The sequence below is a fragment of the Hipposideros armiger genome, unplaced genomic scaffold, assembly GCF_001890085.2.
Source record: "Hipposideros armiger isolate ML-2016 unplaced genomic scaffold, ASM189008v1 scaffold_42, whole genome shotgun sequence".
In the NCBI taxonomy this organism is placed as follows: Eukaryota; Metazoa; Chordata; class Mammalia; order Chiroptera; family Hipposideridae; genus Hipposideros; species Hipposideros armiger.
This window is the reverse complement of record NW_017731392.1, coordinates 3,018,604-3,039,062: the sequence shown is the minus strand read 5'-3', so window position 1 is coordinate 3,039,062 and position 20,459 is coordinate 3,018,604. Positions and strand designations below refer to the sequence as shown.

Below are 20,459 nucleotides of genomic sequence, written 5' to 3'. Positions count from 1 at the left end.
CCCAGCCGGGCGCCGCTCCCTCGCTCCGCGCCCGCCGAGCTCTGCGCGCTGCCCGGACGGCGGCGCGGGCGGCAGCGAGGCCCCCGCCCTGGGCCGGGCTTTCCCAGAACTCTCCCGCCCCGGGTGAGAGGCCGCGAGCGCCGCCGCGGGCCGCCGAGCGGCGTGGGGAGCGGCCTGAGGCGGGCCCGCCCCCGGCTTCGGGCGGCACGGAGAAGGCGGGTGCGAGGGGCGGACCCGGCTGCCACCCCGCGCCTGACCGCTGGCAGCGCGACCCCAGCCTGGCCTGCGCCCCGGGGGCCATCCTCGGCCCAGGCCCAGGTAGGAGCTGGCGAGAGCGCCGCCTGGTTGCGGGGGTTTGGGGGAGGGCGGGAACTCTGCACCTCAGGCTGAGGGAGTTTAGGCGCACACGTATCCCCAGGGGACCATCCCTGCCTGACAGGGAAACTGAGTCTCATAACGGTTAAATTCGTTGACTAAAGTTACTCTAGTAAATACAGCACCAACGCTCCAATCCGTTTGGTCTTTCATTCTTATAAGAAATATTTATTGAGGACCACAGTGTGCCCAGTACATTGGGTCTGGAGATACTCCTTTTGCTGCTAATAGTGGCCACACAGGTCTGTGGACTCCAAATCCAGTGCTCTTTCATTACTAAAGCAAACATGGAGATGCTCACCGCTGCCAGAAATTATAGGCGCTTCACGGAGCTTTCCCTAGCAGCTGAGGTGGTTTTTTGTGTGTTTTTTTGTGGTTTTTTTTTTCAATTAGTTTCCGGTGTACAAAACAATGTACTAGGCTTCACGGAGCTTTCCCTAGCAGCTGAGGTGGTTTTTTGGTTTTTTTTGGTGTTTTTTTTTTCAATTAGTTTCCGGTGTACGAAACAACGTACTAGACATTTACACCCCTCACAAAGTGATAACGCCCCCTCCCCCAATCTACTACTCCCCCTGACATCGTATAGAGCTGTTCCAGTTCCATTGACTCTGTTCCCTCTGCTGTACTCCACACCCCGTGACTATATTTTCATATATATGTATATATATGAAATTATAGTTCACATTCAATATTATACCAGCTGGCAAACAGGAGAGCCAGAGACCTGGAGAAAAATCCCATTATCATCCCCCTCCCTTGCCCCTAAACCTGTTCCTTGTCCTTCTTTACCTATTCTAATGGACAAATGACCCTTCCGTAGGTATAACCCCTCCTCCTACATTCAGTCAGGGTCAGTTTCTGTGTTCCATATCCCCTTCCATCTGTCCTCTCCTTGGACTGAATCATCCCTCACACCACAGCCATATTATTCTTTCTCTTCTGCAACTTTAGTCTGCACAGAAACCTTCATTGACCCCCTACTGCCTTTCAAACTGACTCCTTATGACTCTAGAAACCCAACAAGTCCTGGTTCATCTGGACCTACATGCCTCCCATTCCAACTCTACCTGTTCTTAGACTGAGCCTCTGACTAGAGCATCACCACTTCCTCCCACACACTTTCTTCCTGCCACACACTTTCTTCCTGCTTAAGTTTGGCCCTTTCTTTCAGGCCACTCTTAAAAGCAACCTTCCTTCCTTTGAGCCTCCAGGGCACTGGAGTGGTTAAAAGCAAGAATGCACAGGAGGGTACCAAAGAATTCTGCCTATAAGGAAAATATGCCAACTTGGTCCTTAAACTGTTTTGCTGTTTTCTTACCTCTAGGATTTTAATGAAAATCAACATTACCTCCTCCCCTTGTGAGCTGGTTTTGTAACCATGTCTGCGAAGGACTCTGAGGAAACTTTGTTCATTAAGAGCTTGAGATCTTAGCTCTGGAGCAATTGGGAGTGGCCAGTTACTTCGACCCCTGAGCCTACACTGTACTGGACAGGTGAATGGAAGAGCCAGGAAAAATGAAGCATCACGGACAATAAACAAGGTAGGCTATTTATTTAATACACAGTTTTATATTATGGTTTTATAATGCATTTAATGAATCTAGTAATAGCAAACATAATCATCTGGAGTCCCCAAAGACTTGTTTGTTTGTTTTTTTAATTTAGGCTCATGGGAATTAGATTGTTACAAACTCGTGGATGCACAAGCAGTTAACATTGAATCCTCCAAATGAGTCATTGCACCGTTATTACTCAAGGCAAGTCTAGGTCCATTGGGCAGGAAAGTTATCTGAATGTGACATCAACATCACACCCCATCCCTGGAAAAGGGCGCCTTCCCCAACTCTGCAAAGAGAACAGGTCCAGATCAATGTACTTTGCTCGCCCCCTCGCTCTCTCTCCAAATGAGACTGGAGGGAGCCGTGTCCCTGAGACTGCCTCACTGCATTGGAATGTCTGAGCTAACAGTGCTTCCAGAGGGTTCATTGCTCCTCTAAACAGCACTGCCCAGACTTTTTTAATTCACTCTCCAACCTCGCCAACAGTTGCACACAAGGTGCCTTTTTTACACCCTGCTCTCTGTTCAGTGAAACACGCAGACCATCTCAGGGGAACAATGGCTCCATTCAAGACTTTTTCAAAAGTGCAGCATATAACCTCCATGCTGTGGGTTGCTGCCAGCCATTATCTGGAGGAAGAAAGACTGTCAGATAAAATGCCTGTGAATTGGGGGAGCACTGGACAGTTTCCATGGAAAATTCGGCTTCAATAAACTTAGTTATGCATCTTTCTGTACAAGACCATTCTGCACACTCAAAAACAACAACAAAAACAAAAGCCCCAAGAAATAATGCTGTGGAAACTTTATTTAAATATCGTGCATCTATAATTGAAATTTCAGCAGAGAGCACACATCTCTTTTGAACGTGTTACATAATGGTCTCTATTCGATGGAAATTGATTTAAACAAGTTCTAAATGTTGCAACTACAGAATGTAAGTTATAAAATCATTTTAAGAAATGGAATCATATCCCTACTTTCTTCTTCTTCCATTCTGTAATTTTTCAGATGGGGGAATGGTCTCTGACTTCATAGTTGTTGATGCCAACAGGAGGCCCCACAACCCCTACTACACATATTACAGAAAAAAAAGATTGGCCCTTTGCCACATTCAAAAAGCCAGCCATCAGCTAACCCACAAACAAACCTTCTGAGGTTAGGAACTGAGTAGTCAGCACAGGCACCATGGACACATGCATTGATCTTTCTTAAATGGAAGCTAATTGCCAAGTAGAGGAATTTGCCAACAGACATCTGGGTAGCCTTGAAAACCAAGGAAGAACTGAAGGAACAAGCCAGCCCTTAGTTTAGGAGTTGCCATTTCCTCACATTCAAAGTCACTGCATCAGATTGTACTGGGTTTACCAGCTGTCTGCAAATATACTAGTGAGTTCAAACAGTGGAAAGAGAGCCAAAAACAAGTTTCCCAGAGTTATCTGATATGTGAGAGTAGAAGTACTAAGGCAGTTTGATGTTGATGAAAAACAATCTTGTTAAAGCAGTAGGTAGCTCCATTTCTATGAGGTAGTTAGGAGTGAGGGTGGAGGACGTCTGGTAAAAAGAGTGTGTGAAGCAGGAGAGACAATCCTACAGAGTTTCTCTCACATCGCCAGTGTTAGGGGCACAGACTCGAGTGTGGGACCACTTGAGTTGAAACACCAGATTCACCCTCCAGGTATGAGCCCTCCAGCAAGTTATGAGGTGAGATAAAAAAAAAATACAGTGAATGTTTAAATTTTAAAAATTTATTACATGGGCTGGCCAAGTGGCGCATTGGTTAAGAGTTGGCTTGGGACGCCAGCTCTGAGCAGCAGGGCCCCAGCTCGGATTCCACATGGGGGCCAGTGACACTGTGCCCTCTACAGCTAAGATGTTGAACAACAGTTCGGCCTGGAGCTGGGCTGTCGTGAGTTGCTGGCAACGGCGCAGGCTGCAGTGGGACTGGCCGTTGGCAGCTGGCGTGTGCTTTCGTGAGCTTCCGTGAACCGCCATGAGCAGCCATCCAATGGCCTGCGAGCAACTGCCTCACCCGGGAGAGCACAATGATAATACCAACATGGGCCAGTGAAGCAACATCCTCCACAACTAGACTGAAGAACAAAAGGACAACAACTTGCCTGCTCCCCTTCCCCGATTTCCCAACGCTGTTCCCCTTCCCCAATTCCCCAATAAAATCTTAAAAAAAAAATGTATTACAGCAAAAGACACATTGCCACTAGCCCCCTCAAAATATTCTCCCTCGCTTCGAACACACTTATCCCATCGTTCTTGCCACTTTCTGAAGCAGTTGGAAAGTCCTCTTTTGTGATTATCTTTACTTCATCCTCCATCATGATGACGCTCCGCATCACACATTGCTTCTGGTATATGGCAATTTCTGTCAAATAAAAACATTACGGTGTGTCCTCATCCACCTTATTCACTGGACATCTGGCCCTTCCCCAAAGTAAAAAAAACCATGAAATGTAAACGTTTTTAATTAATTAAGGACATCGAGGCAGCCATGACAGCATAACTAAAGACACACAATTTTTTTTATTTAAACATTCACCATATTGTTTTATCACACCTCATACTTACATCTCTGTGCCTAAATTTTTCTCTTCTGTAAACTATTTCTACCCCTCAGGGTTGTGAGGATTAAATGAGTTAATCTATGTGAAGCACTTAGAACATAAAAGAGTTTATTAATTAAATAAAACCCAGAGCTTTATTTTCATTTATACTTGCAGTATATAAAAGCCATGATCTTCTTTGAATACTGCCAATATCTTGTTAATGTTACGACAGAAAATTCATGTACTTTTTTTTTCTTGAAACATTCTAGAATCTCATTGTAATATCTGGTTCAAAGTTACTGTCAGCAAAACGTAGGACCAGCTCAAATTGTCTCAAGGAGCCATAACTAAAAATTATAAAAGCACATTAAAAAAAAAGTTTGAGCTATACTAGAATGCCAAAGCATAGACATTGGCGCTGGGAAATTCTCTAATGTAGTTTTTAAGGTTTCGTGTTGTTCTTAGTGGCCAAAATGTTCCTTAGAGGAAGAGAGCACAGATATGATCATGGAACAAAAGGAAAATAATGTTTGCTTGGAAAACATCATCTTTTCTACAAAGTTTACTGGAGTAAGTCTGCTAGGAAAATGGCTATGTTTCTTGGGTGACCATTAAATGCTGTGAATTGTCAGTAGTCACCTTTGGAGGTTAGATGACATAGAAGCAGGTTTGCACAGACTGTTTGTTCACTGATTCTCTAACTGGAAACTTGGTGCCAATCAGTTCTACAAGCCTCCAACAAGCTCATTTTTTGTTTTTTCTGCCACTTCTCCTTCACTAATGTCACTATCTACAAGCCTTCCCAGATTCTTTTATTAACAAATACTGTCCCGAGCAGTCCTCACATCCTCAACCATTCCTTCTCACAGAAAATGATAGTAATGATAACAGCAGCCATAATTGTGAGCTTACCATTGTGCCATTCATTCTTTTATTCTTTCATTCAAAAAATGTGTATTGAGCGCCAACTATGTGCCAAGAACTGTTCTAGGTGCCAGAGACACAACAGTGAACACAACAGTTAACAAAATCCCTGCCTTTGTGGTTCTTATATCCTGGCAGGAGTAGACAAACTACATACGTTAAAAAAAATAAAGTAAATAGTATCGTAGAAGGTGATAAATGCTTGAGAAAAGTAAAGCCATGAAGACAGGGAGTGCTGCAGGACTTGAGGAGGATTGCAATTTTAAACAGAAAGGTCAGATAAGACTTCATTGAGAGGTAACATTTGAGCAAAGGCTTGAAAGAGGTGAGGGAGAGTTAAAGATGCTGCTTATTCTCCTCCAGTCCCCTTTCTCCATTTGTTTCCTTTAGTTAATTTTTTTTAGATTTATAATTAAAATATAGCTAACATACAATATTATATTAATATTCATTTCAGGGGTACACCATAGTTATTCAACATTTATATACCTAAGAAAGTGATCACCATGATAAGTTCAGCAACCATTTGACACTGCACCACGCTATCACAATATTATTAACTATATTCCCTGTGCTGTACATTACATTCCCATGACTTATTTATTTTAGACCTGGAAATTTGAACCTCTTATTCCCCTTCACCTTTCTCCTCCCTTTTAAATTTTTCAATTACAGTTAGCATTCAATATTATTTTATATTAATTTCAGGTGTACAGCATAGTGGTTACACATTTATATAATTTAAGAAGTGATCCCCCTAACTAATCTAGTACCCACCTGTCACTATACATACTTACTACCATGTTATTGACTATATTTCCTATACTTTATCTTACATCCCCATTACTGTTTTGTAACTACCAGTTTGTACTTCTTAATCACTTCACCTTTTTCAACCTGCCCCCCAATCTCCTCTCATCTGTCATCCCAACAAATCTAGTACCCTTCTAACACCATACATAGTTATTACAGTATTATTAACTATATTCCTTATGCTGTACCCTACATCCCCATAACTTCTTTGTGACAACCAATTTGTACTTCTTAATCCCTTTCCTTTTTCACCCACCTCCAACCCCCCTCAGATCTGGCAACCATCAAAATGTTCTCTGTATCTATGAGTTTGTTTCTGTTTTGTTTGTTAATTTTGTTCTTTAGATTCCACATATAAGTGAAATCACATTGCATCTGTCTTTCTCTGTCTGAACTCCACTCAGCACAATACCCTCCAGGTCTATCCACGCTGCCGCAGATGGCAAGAACCCATTGCCTTCCATGGCCAAGGAATATTCCAATGTATATATGTACCACCTCCTCTTTATCCATTCACCCATCAATTTATCCTTTATCCAATTATCCATTCATTCAGCCAGGCTGCCTTTACATCTTGGCCATTGAAAATAATGATGCAATGAACATATGGATGCACACAACCCCTCAAAGTAGCATTTGGGGTTTCTTCAGATAAATACCCAGAAGTGGGATTACTGGGTCCTTGTTTGTTCCTTGTTATAGCCATTGTCTTAAAGTCTATTTTGTCTGGTATTGCTACCCCAGTTTTTTTGTTTTTATTTTTTTTTATTTCCATTTTCATGAACTATCTTTTTCCATCCCTTTACTTTCTGTCTGTGTGTATCTTTCAATCTGAAGTGAGTCTCTTGTAGGCACCATATGTAAGAGGCTTGTTTTCTTATCCATTCAGCCCTCCTATGTCTTTTGATTGGAACATTTAATCAATTTACATTTAAAGTAATGGTTGGTAGATATGTAGCTATTGCCATTTTATTCATATATTTTTTTAAAGATTTTATTGGGGACTAGGGGGAGGGGAACAGCGTTGGGGAATGGGGCAAGGGGAACAGACAAGTTGCTGTCCTTTTGTTCTTTAGTCTAGTTGTGGAGGATGTCGCTTCACTGGCCCATGTTGGTATTATCATTGCGCTCTTCCTGGGTGAGGCAATTGTTTGCCAGCCATTCGTCGGCTGCTCACAGTGGCTCACGGCAGCTCATGAAAGCTCACGCCCACTGCCAGCCAGCCCCACTGCAGCCTAGCCGTTGCCAGTGACTCACAGCAGCCCAGCTCCAGGTCGAGCTGTTGTTCACCATCTTAGCTGTAGAGGGTGCAGCGTCACTGGCCCTAATGTGGGATCCGGACCAGGGCCCTGCTGCTCAGAGCTGTCATCCCAAGCCAGCTCCTAACCAAAGCACCACTTGGCCAGCCCTTATTATTCATATTTTTAAATTTTTTCTCCATGTTCAAGATGTCCCTCTAAGATTCCTTGTAATAATACTGGTTTGGTGGCGACAAACTCCTTTAGCTTTTTCTTTTCTGGGAAGCACGTGTCTGTCCTTTGATTTTAAATAATAGCCTTGCTGGGTAGAGTAGTCTTGGTTGTAGGTCCTTTTCATCACATTGAATATTTTATGCCAACCCCTCCTGACCTACAAAGTTTCTGTTGAGAAATTCACTGACAATCTTATGGGAGCTCCCTTGTAAGTTCCTAGTTGCCTTTTAGGATTCTCTCTTTATCTTTAACCTTTGCCATTTTAATTATAATGTGTCTTGGTGTGGGCCTGTTTGGGTTCACCTTGTTTGGGACTCTGTGCTTTCTGGGCTTGTATGTCTATTTCCTTCACTAGGTTAGGAAAATTTTCAGTCATTATTTCTTCAGGTAGGTTTTCAATCCCTTGCTTTTTCTCTTCTCCTTCTGGTACCCCTATGATGCAAGTGCTGTTACACTTGTTGTTGCCCAGAGGTCTCTTAAACTGTCCTCATTTTTTTGGGTTTTGTTTTGTTTTTCTGTTCCAATTGGGTGTTTTATGCTACCTTGTCTTCCAAATCCCTGATTCGATTCTCTGCTTCATCTAGTCTGCTGGTGATTCTTCATTTTAGGTATTGTATTCTTTACTTCTGACCGGGTCTGTTTTTATGGTTTCTATTCCTTTTGAATGCTTGCTATCTCTTTTTTGAAGTTCTTAATGATATCTTTGAGCATCCGTATAACCATTGTCTTGAACTCTGTATCTGGTAAGTTGCTTGCCTTTATTTCGTTTCGTTGTTTTTCTGGAGTTTTCTCCTGTTCTTTCATTTAGGTCACATTTCTTTGTTTCCTCATTTTGTCTGCTTCTCTGTGTTTGTTTTTATATATTAGGTAGATATACTACATCTCCCAGTCTTGACCAGGTAGCCTTATGTAGTAGGTGCCCTGTGGAGCCCTCACACAGTCTTTCTTGTCATGTGCTCCAGGTGCTTCAGAAGTTCCCCTCGTATGGGTTGTGTGTGTCCTCCTGTTATAGTTGAGCATTGATTGTTGTTGGCATGTCAGTGGGTGGAACTGACCCTCAGGCTGATTGACTGTGGGGTTTGCCCACCTCCCCACCTGCTGTGTGGGGGGCTTACCCCACTGAGCGGGATTTGCCCCAGTGGGCTCTGGTTCCTGTTGAAACCACCCTTTGTGTATGCTGCTTTTGGGGCTAATTGGGTGGTGCTTTTCTGTGGTATGAAGCCAACCTCTAAGCATTTTGGTTCTGGGGCCTTTTGGGAGGGGCTCCGGGGCAGGCCTAGGTCACCCACTGCCTGTGACTGGCCAAGGGCTACCTGGTAGGAGCTACAAAGCAATCCACAGTTGTTCTTTGCTTGTGCTAAACCTAGAAGCATGTGAGAGAGGCCACGTTGCGAACCGAGGACATCTGCCATCAGTACCAGGCCTGGAGTATCTCTGCAAAAAGCAAGGACAGCCTGAGGCCACTGCCACCTGTCAGCTCCCTTAAGATTCAGCTGCTGATAGAACCTTGTACAGTACACAAATTGGGTGAGGCAGGGTCTCAGGGAGTCATTAGAGTGGGAAGAGTTGTGGTCATCACATTAATGTAAAGTCTGATTTGGTGCTAGCGCTGAGCCTGGAGCAATTCAACAAAAGCTCCAGAGTAGACTGAGGCCAGTTGCCACCTACCTGGGGCCTGCCAGACTCTGACAGTTTTCCAAGGAAGAGTGAAGTGCGGGCAGAGCTGGCTGCTTGCAGAGAAAGCACCTCTGGTGTTGAGGGAGTTGAGTGGGGCGGTGTCCCAGCAGAGCTCACGAGGATCAATCAGATTCAAATTGATTTGGCCTGTGGGGAAGGAAATATGGTGCTGGCTTGCTGCCTTTATTGCAGGAGGACCCCTCCCAGGGTAAATGGCAACTGTCCTCCAGTATTCCCCCTGAAGCCATACTCCTCAGTCTGTCCCCCGTATGTCTCTGAGGCCTCCCGAGTCACCGTCCCTCCGCTGGAGCCCAAGGGGAGTGGCTGAGAGTAAGGGAGCCTATGTGCAGGCCATTTAAGAGAGCATCTGGGGGCAGCCTTTCATCCCACCTGGCCAGTCAGAATGACCACGGTTTTTTACAGCCAGATATTGTGGGGGTTCCTCTTTCCAGCACCACTACTCCAGGTGAGGAGGTGGCATGGGGCTGGGGTTCCCTGCTCCTTTGGGGGGAACCTTGGCGGCTGAGATATCACTCCTGATTCTCAACCACCACACAGAGGTTTCAGGCCATTCCGCAGTTCCCCCAGCACCACCATTTTCACCGTGGCTTCTTTATACTTTTAGCTGCAGGACTTCTATAAGGCTAGGCTTCAGGTGGTTCTTCCAGGTTGATTGTTCTATAATTTAGTTGTAATTTTAATGTGTTCATGGAAGGACACAGGCACAGTGTTTATCTACTCGCTCTTGGCTCTCCTCCTATAGTTATTAAACTTCTCCTCCCTTCCCTGTTTTGTCTGAGCCCATGATTGCCTGCTACTTTCCCAGCCTCTCTTGCATCTAGACATGAGTAAGTTCCAACCAACAGTATATTAACAGAAAGTAAGTATGCAATGTCCAGTAACGTCCTTAAAGTTGAGGCTGTTAGCCTTTAATTTCTTTTCTCCCTTCCCATTATCTAAGAATTGGTAAGATCTAGGGCAACTGTACTGGCCCAGAGATGGAAGCCTCATCCAGAGAAAATAGAGCTGTCCTGGACCACTCAGTTTGGGACGGTTACATGAAGTCAGGGGAGAATTTTTATCAGATAGGAGAAATTAGAGCGTGTTGCTATGTTGATAGGACTGGTCCAGGAGAGAGAAAAGAATGGGTAATGCAGAAGAAGGAGGCAAAATTTTCTGTAAAAATGTCCTTGAGTGGGTGAGAGGGTGTGGGGCCTAGTGCTCAAGTGGAGGGTCTGGACTTGGACAGGAGCACAGGCCATTCATTTAAAGAAAAAGGAGAGAAGGCAGGTTGTGTTTTCAAAAAGTGGCCACAGCAATATTTTTTGGTCTCCTATGCTTTTCCAGAACTTGACCACTGATAACAGGTGGGTCTGATTCCCTTCCTCTTGAATAGGGGCAGCCTCAGTGACTTACCCACTTCTTAACCATAGAAAGTGATGGAAGGGATGTTGTCTGGCTACAATGGCTAAGTCATGAAAGTTGAGACAGCTTTGGAGAGAGGCCATGTTGTAACGTTCCAGCTGACAGTCCCGGCTAAGACTCTAGCTGCTGGCCAGCAGCCACCCTAGACATGTGAGTGAGCGTGCCTTTAGCACATTCCAGTCCCTAGTCTTCAAGCCATCCCAGTGATAGCAAGTAGAGCAGACAAAAGCTATCCCTGCCAAGCCTGGCCAAAATTGCAGATCTGTGAGGAAAACAAATGTTGTCAGTTTTTATAAACCACAAACTTTGGGGTAAATTGTTATATAGCTTTAGTAACTGGAACAGTAGGTATGGATGTTGGGAGGTAAGTAAAGGTGGTAGAAGTTTGTGAAAGTTTTCTTCTGCTTTCTTCTGTGTTCTCAAGGAAATGGTAACCAATGTTATCAGGTGAGAGTAAAGATAGGGTAGGAGGTGTAAAAAGTTTGAGAGAGAATGAATGAAATACTCATTAAAGAGATTGGGAGAGGGAATAGGGTAGGGAGATATAATGCCAGGCATTAAGGGTTCAATTGTGGTTATAAATGCAAAGTGAGCCCAGTCATTATGATTGTACATTTTTCTTCAGACAGGTTTAGCCACATGGGTACATGACAAGAAAAAATGGAGAGCTGGGTTTTACTAGTGTTGTTAACAAAGTGAGAAAGGAGCAAGGATATAGGATACATGCAAAGAAGTGTGTATAACGATTGACCATAAAATTAAACCAGGAAAGGAGGAATGTAGAGACATGAGGTCGCTGAGAGTCAGTAAGGACGAAGGCTTACCGTACGCTCTGCTAAATGTTTTACATACAATGTATCTTGTACTTATCTTCACAAAAATCGTATGAGTAGTCACTATTATTATTTCCATTTTAGAGATAATGAAAACCAAAGCTTAGAAAGGTTAAATAACTTGCCCAAGGTTACACAGTATCTAGACTTGAACACATGCAATCTGATTCTGGAGCCACACTCTTACCAGCCTTCCCAGGACATCTGAGCACACCTTGCTTACTCCCAACATCACATTATCTCCTCAAATTCTCTACAGTGAAGCTACATTTTCTCCCCCACTTAACAGGGAAGAAGGAGAAAGGGCTGGCTATTTCCTACCACCCTGCCCCTACTTCTCCCACTGCCTTCCCTCAACAGTCTTTCCTCTTTCAAAATGTATGTCACTGACATATTCCAGTTTCTTCCCATCTTCCCCAAAGCCTCATATCTTCCTCTTCCGGCTATTCTGGCATTATCCTAGAGGAGTTCCACATCCACACTCCCTTCTAATATTGGAATCATGTGGTGCCCTCCATGAGATCAGGGACATCCCTGTAAAACCATGGGTTCTCAGAAAATCCTCGCCTCAGTGCTTTCCAATGCTACTCAAACTCAGCTGATTGCAGAAGTCACACCTTAGCCCTCTAAAGTCTCACCTTTAATCACAGTCTTCTTCCTTTTCCTTTCTTAGGCTGAAACTTTCTTTTCTTCATTCTTATTTCCCAGAAGCAGCTTCTCACCTTATGCTATCTATCTTATCCTGACAAAGACATTGTAAGCAGTGTATGAAAGAATGTCCCCACCAACCAGAGTGCAGTGTGTCTGAAATTGGTTCCAAACCTGCCCTCCTGAGTGACTGTACCTTGATCAAAAGCCTTTATTTCTCTTCTGACTCCTCCTCTCCCTGCTGCTCACCTTTCCTCCTACTCTCCCAGCCCTTCCAATGCCCTTTTGATGTCTTTTCTTTTCACTAAATCACTGTCCCTCCCACTAACATGGTTTGCTTATATGACTTGTTTTTGTAACAACCCTTTTAGCCTAATTTTATTGATTATTTAATATAAATATTACTAATATGAGAAAAGCTAAGAAATAAAGTCTATTAAAAGTCATGAGATATCTTAGAGTAAGTAGTTATTTACTCATAATTCTATTTAACCCAGAAATTCCCTAATTTACAAAACATTGAGCAGAACTCTTGCTGTAGAAATACTGCACATGGGCCACCAGTTCTTTCAGACTTTCAGTAGGTGTAAATCAAATGCTCATAAAATATTTTCCAAAGCAAAGAAAGTATAATAAAGTATTACTCATGAGTCTATACATGAAAATCTTAAATATAATACAATCAAACTAAACTCAGTAGCATATAAAATCTGACAAATCAGGTTTTATCACAGGATTTAGAGATTCTTGAATATTAGGTAACATATTAATAGAAGAATGTATATCAATAAATCAAAGGAACTGAATTATCATCTTAATAAATAACCAAAAGGAATTTCATAAAATTAAACACCACTTTCTGTCTGATTGAAAAGTCTTTTTAAAGCAAACAGAAGTGCATGTTCTTAAAAGAATTGCAATACTTTTCACAAATAACACCAATTATCATACAAATGGTGAACTACTTAGAGGCATACCCATTAAAATTAATACCAAACAAAAATGCCTAATTATGACTGTTATTATTCAATATAGCCTTGATGTTTTATTCAATACATTAAAATATAAAACATAAAATAGAAATATGCATCCTGAAAAAGAAGAGATAAAATTATGATTACCCACAGAAAGTGTGATTATATAGCTAGATACCCGAAGACAATCAACTACAAAATACTTAGAATTAATGAGAGCTTACTAAAAAGTGGCTAAATACAAAACAAATATTCAAAAACCAACAGCTTTTCTATATAACACTAATATTTGCTTAGCAATATATTGGGGTGATATCATTTACAGTAGCAACAAAAGCATTAAAATGGAAATTTGGGATAATCATAATGCTATACATATATGTATATGCATGTATGAGTATGTATGTAATTATTCTGAAGAAATTAGAGGTTTGACTAAATAGGAAGAGACACAATATTTCCTTCTTGGGAATACTTAAAGATTTAAAATGCTAATATCTGCTAAGTTAATATTTAACATTTAACAAAATTCCAATGGAATTTTTTAAAACTTGCCAGAAAATGCTGGTAATTGCTGAAACTAAGGTGATCATCACGGTGTATTTTTTTATAGCATTCTCTCTATTTTTGCTTTTGTTTAAAATTTTCATATTATGAAATCTTTAAAAACTCAACAAAATCTTTTAAAAATCATTAAAAAATAAATGATTAGCCACAAGAATGTTTGAAAAGAAAGATAAAAAGAAGGTAGCAGAGGTGACAGTTCAGCATCAGCAGTGACTGTCCACAGGCAGAGTCCATGTAGTAGCAGTGAGTGTCCAGTGGAAAAAATCCAGCAGCTGGTCCTAAGCTGACTTTCCTGTCATGTGAATTTTGCTGTATCTTGCCCCCCTTAGTTCCAGCCATTTTCTAAGCCTTTCTCCAGCCTTCCCAGTGATTCTGATTTAATACATTCCTTTTCCACTTAAACTGGCCAGAGTTGTTTTTCTTGTTTGCAACCAAGAAATCTGACTTGAACAGTTTAGAAAAGAAAAAACATACTTCTAAGTATAAATTTCCACAGGCTTAAGAAAAAAATCACAACAGAAATTCTAAAATATTTAATACTGAATGGCAATTTAAAAAAATACTACATACCAAAACTTGTTGGCTATAATTAAAGCAATACTTATGGGAAATTTATAACTTTCAAATGCATTCATTAGAAAAGAAGGAAGGTGTATAATAAATTGCTTAAGCATTCAACACAAGAAATTTGCCAGGGAACAACAGGGGAAACCCCAAAGAAGAAATAATACACATAAAAGAAATTATTTAAATAGAAAACAAAAAAAGCTAGAGTTTTTAAAAGACTAAGCAAACTTCTAAGAAGAATAATTAAGATAAAAGAGGACACAAATATATAATGTAGGAATAATAATAAAATTTATATTTATTGAAAAGTGACTTAGTGCCAAGTAAAGTTTTAAGTATTTGATATAACTCATTTAACCTTCACAACAAGCCTTGAAATAAATACTATGATAATTCCTATTTACACAATAAGAAACTAAGGAACAGAGGGATTAAGTAATTTGCTCAAGTTTCATGACCAGTTGTAAAAAACCCTAGGCGGTATGGCTCCAGAGTCTCTGTTCTTTACCATTATGCTAAAGAAGGTGAACAACTGGCGTTATAGTAGAGTAAAAGATCACATGACAGTGCTATGAAAAACTTTATGCCATTAATTTTGAAAAGAGATAAAATAGACAATTTTTCATTTACATTGTTGTTTGTTTTTAAAGCAAATTTACTTATTCAATAGCGACTGCAGGCAGTGTGAGTCCTCTAACTTCTTTTTCAAGGCTGTTTTGGCTGTTATGGTTCCTTTTAATTTCCTTGTGAATTTCAAGATCAGCTTGTCAATTTCTGCAAAATGGCAGCTGGGGTTTTTACAGGGATTGCATTGAATCTGTAGATCAATTTGAATCAGTTTGTATCTGTAGATCAAGCAACGTGGAAATCAAAAGGTGTAAAAAGTAAGCTTCTCTGTTATTATCCTCTACTACCCATTTTTCTGATACAGACATAACCACTTAGGTATCCTCCCAGGACTATGCATATTCAAGTATTTATTTCTGACTCCTCTTTTTAAAAACATATTGATAACCTGCTGTGTTATAAGTGCCTCGACTTTTTCACCTTGCAGCATCTCTTAAAGATTTTCCCATAATAGTACATAGAGTACTGTCTCCTTTAACAGTTGTGCTCTAGTAGGTAGCCATCCCATTATTTACTTATCCAGTCCTCCACTGATGGAAATGAAGTTGTTTCCGTAGCTGTGTGTGTGTGTGTGTGTGTGTGTGTGTTTCATGTTTATATATATATATATATATAGTATAATACAGTGTGTATTATATAATATACATATATAATATATATGCACACACTCATAATTTGTATATATAGTACTTATATATAATACACACATACACACAGTTTTACTCATATATGAGTAGTATTTCTATAGGAGAAATTGCTAGAAGTTGAGCTGCTGGGTTTCGAAAGGCTTCAAAGTTTTAAATTTTAAAACTACTGCCAGATTGACCATGATAGGAGTTGTAACAATTTATATTTCCACTGGCAATGTATGTGAGTGTTGATTTTCCCACCCCCTCCAACAAAGTGCTTTTCTATCTTCTTGAGGCTCTTTCAACATGAGATTGTTGCATTTCCTTATAGGGTGTGTCATTTTCTTTGGCGTCTTGCCTCCTTTGTGGAAGGTTTGGGTTTGCAGTCTTGGGTGTCTTCTTTAGGGACCTTACCACACCTGTTTAGCCTTCAGTGTATTTGGCATCCTTTCTTAGTGTATTTAAGAGATGTCTGAGTCCAGTCATAGTTTATTTCTTCTTTTCGATGATGTGATCACTTTTCTGGTTATCTAAAGGACTGTTTTGTTTTCTTTGAAGTCTGACATACAAAAGCTAAGATGACTCTGGGACAGTGGATAAAGGAAGGGAGAATAACCTTCCAAATATAAACACTTTATATCTTTTAGACAAAAATATAGGATAATATCTCTATGGTCTCAGACTAGAAAAGGAGTTCTTGGATGAGGTTCTTTAAACAGCTAAGTAATGAGGGCTAGCGCACATTGGTTAAGAGTTGGCTTGGGACACCAGCTCTGAGCAGCAGGACCCCTGTTTGGATCCCACATGAGGTCCAGTGACACTGCACCCTCTACAGCTAAGATGATGAACAACAGCTCAACCTGGAGCTGGGCTGCCATGAGTCGCCAGTGGCAGCGTAGGCTGCAGTCTCTGCAGCAGTGGGTTGCCGTGAGCTACTGTGAGTGGCTGGCAGCCAGCGTGAGCGGCCTTGAGCTGCTGTGAGTGGCCGTACAGTGGCCGGTGAGTGACTACCTGACCCAGGAAGAGTGCAATAATAATACCAACATGGGCCAGTGAAGCTATGTCCTCCACAACTACACTGAAGAACAAAAGGACAACAACGTGTCTGTTTCCCTTCCCCAATCCCCCAACACTATTCCCCTCCCCCAATTTCCCCCCAAAAAATCTTTTATAAAAAGCTAAGTAATGAGAGAAAATAGGTAAATTTGGCTTTGACCATATAACCTGTATAGCCATAGGTATCGTTAACAAAGTTAAAAGAAAATCCAAAGATTGGAAAAAAAAAGTTGCAACATACATAACAGACAAATCATTAATATCCTTTAAAGACTGTCTTAAAATCAATAGGAAAAATAGAAAATGGGCCAATGTTATGAATAGGCCATTTGCAGAAAAAATAAACCAAAAGGATAATAAGCATAGGGAAATATGCTAAACTTCATTTATATTCTAGGAAAAATAAAAAATTTTGAGATAGTTTTTTACACCAGCTACTTGGTGAAAAATATTTTAAGTATTACAAGAACAAATGTTAGAATTAAAGGACACAGGGATTCTTATACTGTTGGTGGGAGTATAAATTGGTACCACCACTCTGAAGAGCAGTTAATATCTAATGAAGCTGAAGATATTCTTATACTGCAAACTCCAGTTCACAACTCGTAAGTTTTTAAATATTATTTCAATTTTACCACATCACCTTATTTTAGTTTCTTCATAGTTGTTTTTAACAGCCTGATATATTTTCCTGTTTATTTGTTTATTGACTGGATCCTCTCATTAGCATGATGTTTTCCCAGCTCCTATGGTACAGGTTGGTACTAAATAGCATCTCGACAAATACTGGTTGAAAGGATGAGTGCATAAATGAGCAAAGACCAGAAGTGAAATCTATAATTTAAAGATAAAACTCAATACAGATATGCTTCTAATTAAACAATTTCCTGTATTTAATCAATGACATTTTTTTGGACCATAGCTCCAGAATATGGATCTCTTACTACATTATTCAATCAATGGATACAGTAAAACAAGCACCATCCTTTGTGACTGAAGTAGCCAGAGACATGCACCAGGCATGTCAATGGCTGCTTGTAGGAAACTCCCAGAAATAGCCATCTGACAGTGTTCTTTGGAGAGAACTTACTGGAGAGATTTGGGAGCCTTCCTCTGTGTTATCAGGAAGTTTCACCCCAGAGGTGAAATGGAGGTACTGATATCTCATTGAGTTGTGGAGATTGTATTAGCTTCCTATTGCTGATGTAACAAACTACCACAGATTTTGTGACTTAAAACCACACAAATGTGTTATCTTTAGCTGTAGAGGTTAGGAAGTCCAAGTTCAGTCTCATTGGGTGAAAGTCAAGATATCAGCAGGGCAGGTGCCTTCAGGAGGCTTTATGGGAGAATCTTTCTTGCCTTTTTCAGTTTCTAGAGGCTGCCTGTATGCCCTGGCTTCTGGTCTCCATTGCTCTGATCTTCGCTTCTGCTGACACATGTCCTACTCTGATCCTCTTGTCTCCCTCTTACAAGGCCCCTTCATGATGATCTTGGGCTCACCTGCATAATGCAGAATAATCTTCCCATTTCAAGATCCTTAACTTAATCACATCCACAAAGTCCCTTTGTTATGTAAGGCTCTGAGGATTAGGATGTGGATGTCGTGAGGGTCTGTTATCCAGGCAGATTTTAACCAGGGAGACTTAGTTTTGGGGCCTCACCTTGTAAAATATCAGGTTCTTTTCCAATCTGGTCCCTTGGTAGCTGTACAGGTTTATGTTATGTTTGTTTTTCCCTTAGTTATGCTATTATTATCACATAATAACAGAGCATGCCGGGCACTATTTTATGTTTTTTCTCCATTTTAACTCATTTAATGTAGACACAGAAAGATTAAGTAATTTACCTTAGCTAGTAAGTAGCAGAATCAGGATTTGAATCCAGGCAGTTATTCCGTGGAGCTAGTGCCTACACTGTCTTGATTTTTGATGACTCAGCTTCTTCTTGGGCATCCTGGTGTTTAGCAGGACATTACAGTTAAGCCACTTAACATCTCAAGACATCCTCTTCAGATTCTGGTCCCCACAAGTATACACCAACACGGCATCTAGTTGGGGCCACATACACCCTCAGTCAGGTCAGGAGCCCCCTTCAGTTTCTGAGAAGCTTTGCATCAACAATCAAATTAAATCTCTGACCACACAAAACCAAGGACCAGCCCTTGACCATGGTAACTCCATAGAAGATCGGTACTTGAGGTCCAGCAGGCTTTATTACAGTATTGAAAAGTATTACTTTTAAAATTGGGGATGTGACTCATGCTTCTACTTTTTATTGCGTACATGGAAGCAACAGTTAATGCAATTTGGTCTGAAGTCTCAGCATAATTCCACTGTTGGAAGAGCAATCATACTCAGATTTATTAGCGGCTGGAGGCTCTGCCATGGTTCATTAAAGTTTTTCATTTTTCTTCTATATTAAGCTAAATGCATCTGGTAAGTCATACAGCACAAAGCTGTTGTCCTGATTAGATACTTTCCTTAACCCAGGAGTTCCTAACCTGAGACCATAGATGTCTCAAGTAGACTGTGGATGCACTCATCTGTCAGCAACAGGTTTCTGAGCATCAGGAGTCACCAGGAAACAAGTAGTGAAGCTCAGTTATGGGCTGCAAATATGGCATTCATTTTTCATCATCTGCATCGGCTGGAGCCACCATCATCTTTCAGCAGCATAACTGCCTGGTCTGGTCTCCTGTCTGGTCTGTCTGCTTCTGCTCTTGCCTCCTACCATCTACTTTCCACACTTCAGCCAGAGTAATCCTTTCAAAATGTGAGTCAGTCACATTTTGTGACTGAATCACATCACTTTTCTACTCAAAAGCTTCCAGTGGCTCCCATCCCACCCAGAAGTCCTTTCTCAGCTGGCAAGACCCTACATGACCTGGTCTCCCTGGCATCTCTCTCACCTCTCCCCTTCTGCTTTCCATCTCCATCATACTTACCTTGCTGTTTTTGAAAACAGTGGGCATTTTTTTACTTCAGAGACTCTGTACTTCTTTTTCCCTAAACATTTCCATGGCTTCATCTCTCACTCCCTTCAGGTCTTTGTCAGGGAAGAGTACATGTTAATTAATTAAAATCGCAATGAAATACATGTACCAACACTCACCTAATAGAATGGCTAAAATTACAAAGATTGATAATGCATGTGTTGGTAAAGATATGAAGCATTTGGAACTCTCATTCATTACCAGTAGGAATAAAAAAGTGGTGCACAAACTTTGGAAAACATTTGTCAGTTTTTTAAAAAGTTGCATATATGACTACCATATGACCCAGCAATTCCACTCCTAGATATTTACCCAAGAGAAATAAAAGCAAGTGTCCATACAAAGACTTGGACATGAATGGTCATCACAGCTTTATTTGTACTAGTGTTATTACGGACTTAATTTTTGTATCCCTCCAAAATTCATACAGTGGAACAGTAAACCACAGTGTGATGGTATTTGGAGGTGGAGACTTTGGGATATAATTAGGTTTAGATGAGGTTATGAGAGTGGGCCCCCATAATGGTGTTCTTATACAAAGAGGAAGAGAGGCCAGATCTCCATCAGGAGCCAAAACAGCTGGTACCTTGATCTTGGACTTCCCAGCCTCCAGAACTATGAGAAACAGATATCTGTTATTTAAGCCACCCAGTCTGTGGTATTTTGTTATAGCACCCTAAGCAGACTAAAACAAGAGAAGAGTCTCTGCTCCTGCCCTTGAGTACAGGCAGATTCTGTGACTGCTTTGAGCAACAGCA

General features: G+C 41.1%; 1 long non-coding RNA gene across 1 annotated transcript; it reads left to right on the top strand.

Moving 5' to 3' along the window:
• The first annotated feature begins 207 nt into the window (after window positions 1-207).
• LOC109380950 (uncharacterized) lies at window positions 208-3,677 on the top strand. Its single transcript, XR_002123588.1, has 3 exons — window positions 208-318; window positions 1,700-1,916; window positions 2,041-3,677. It is a non-coding gene; the product is annotated as an uncharacterized LOC109380950 (long non-coding RNA).
• The last annotated feature ends 16,782 nt before the right edge of the window (window positions 3,678-20,459 follow it).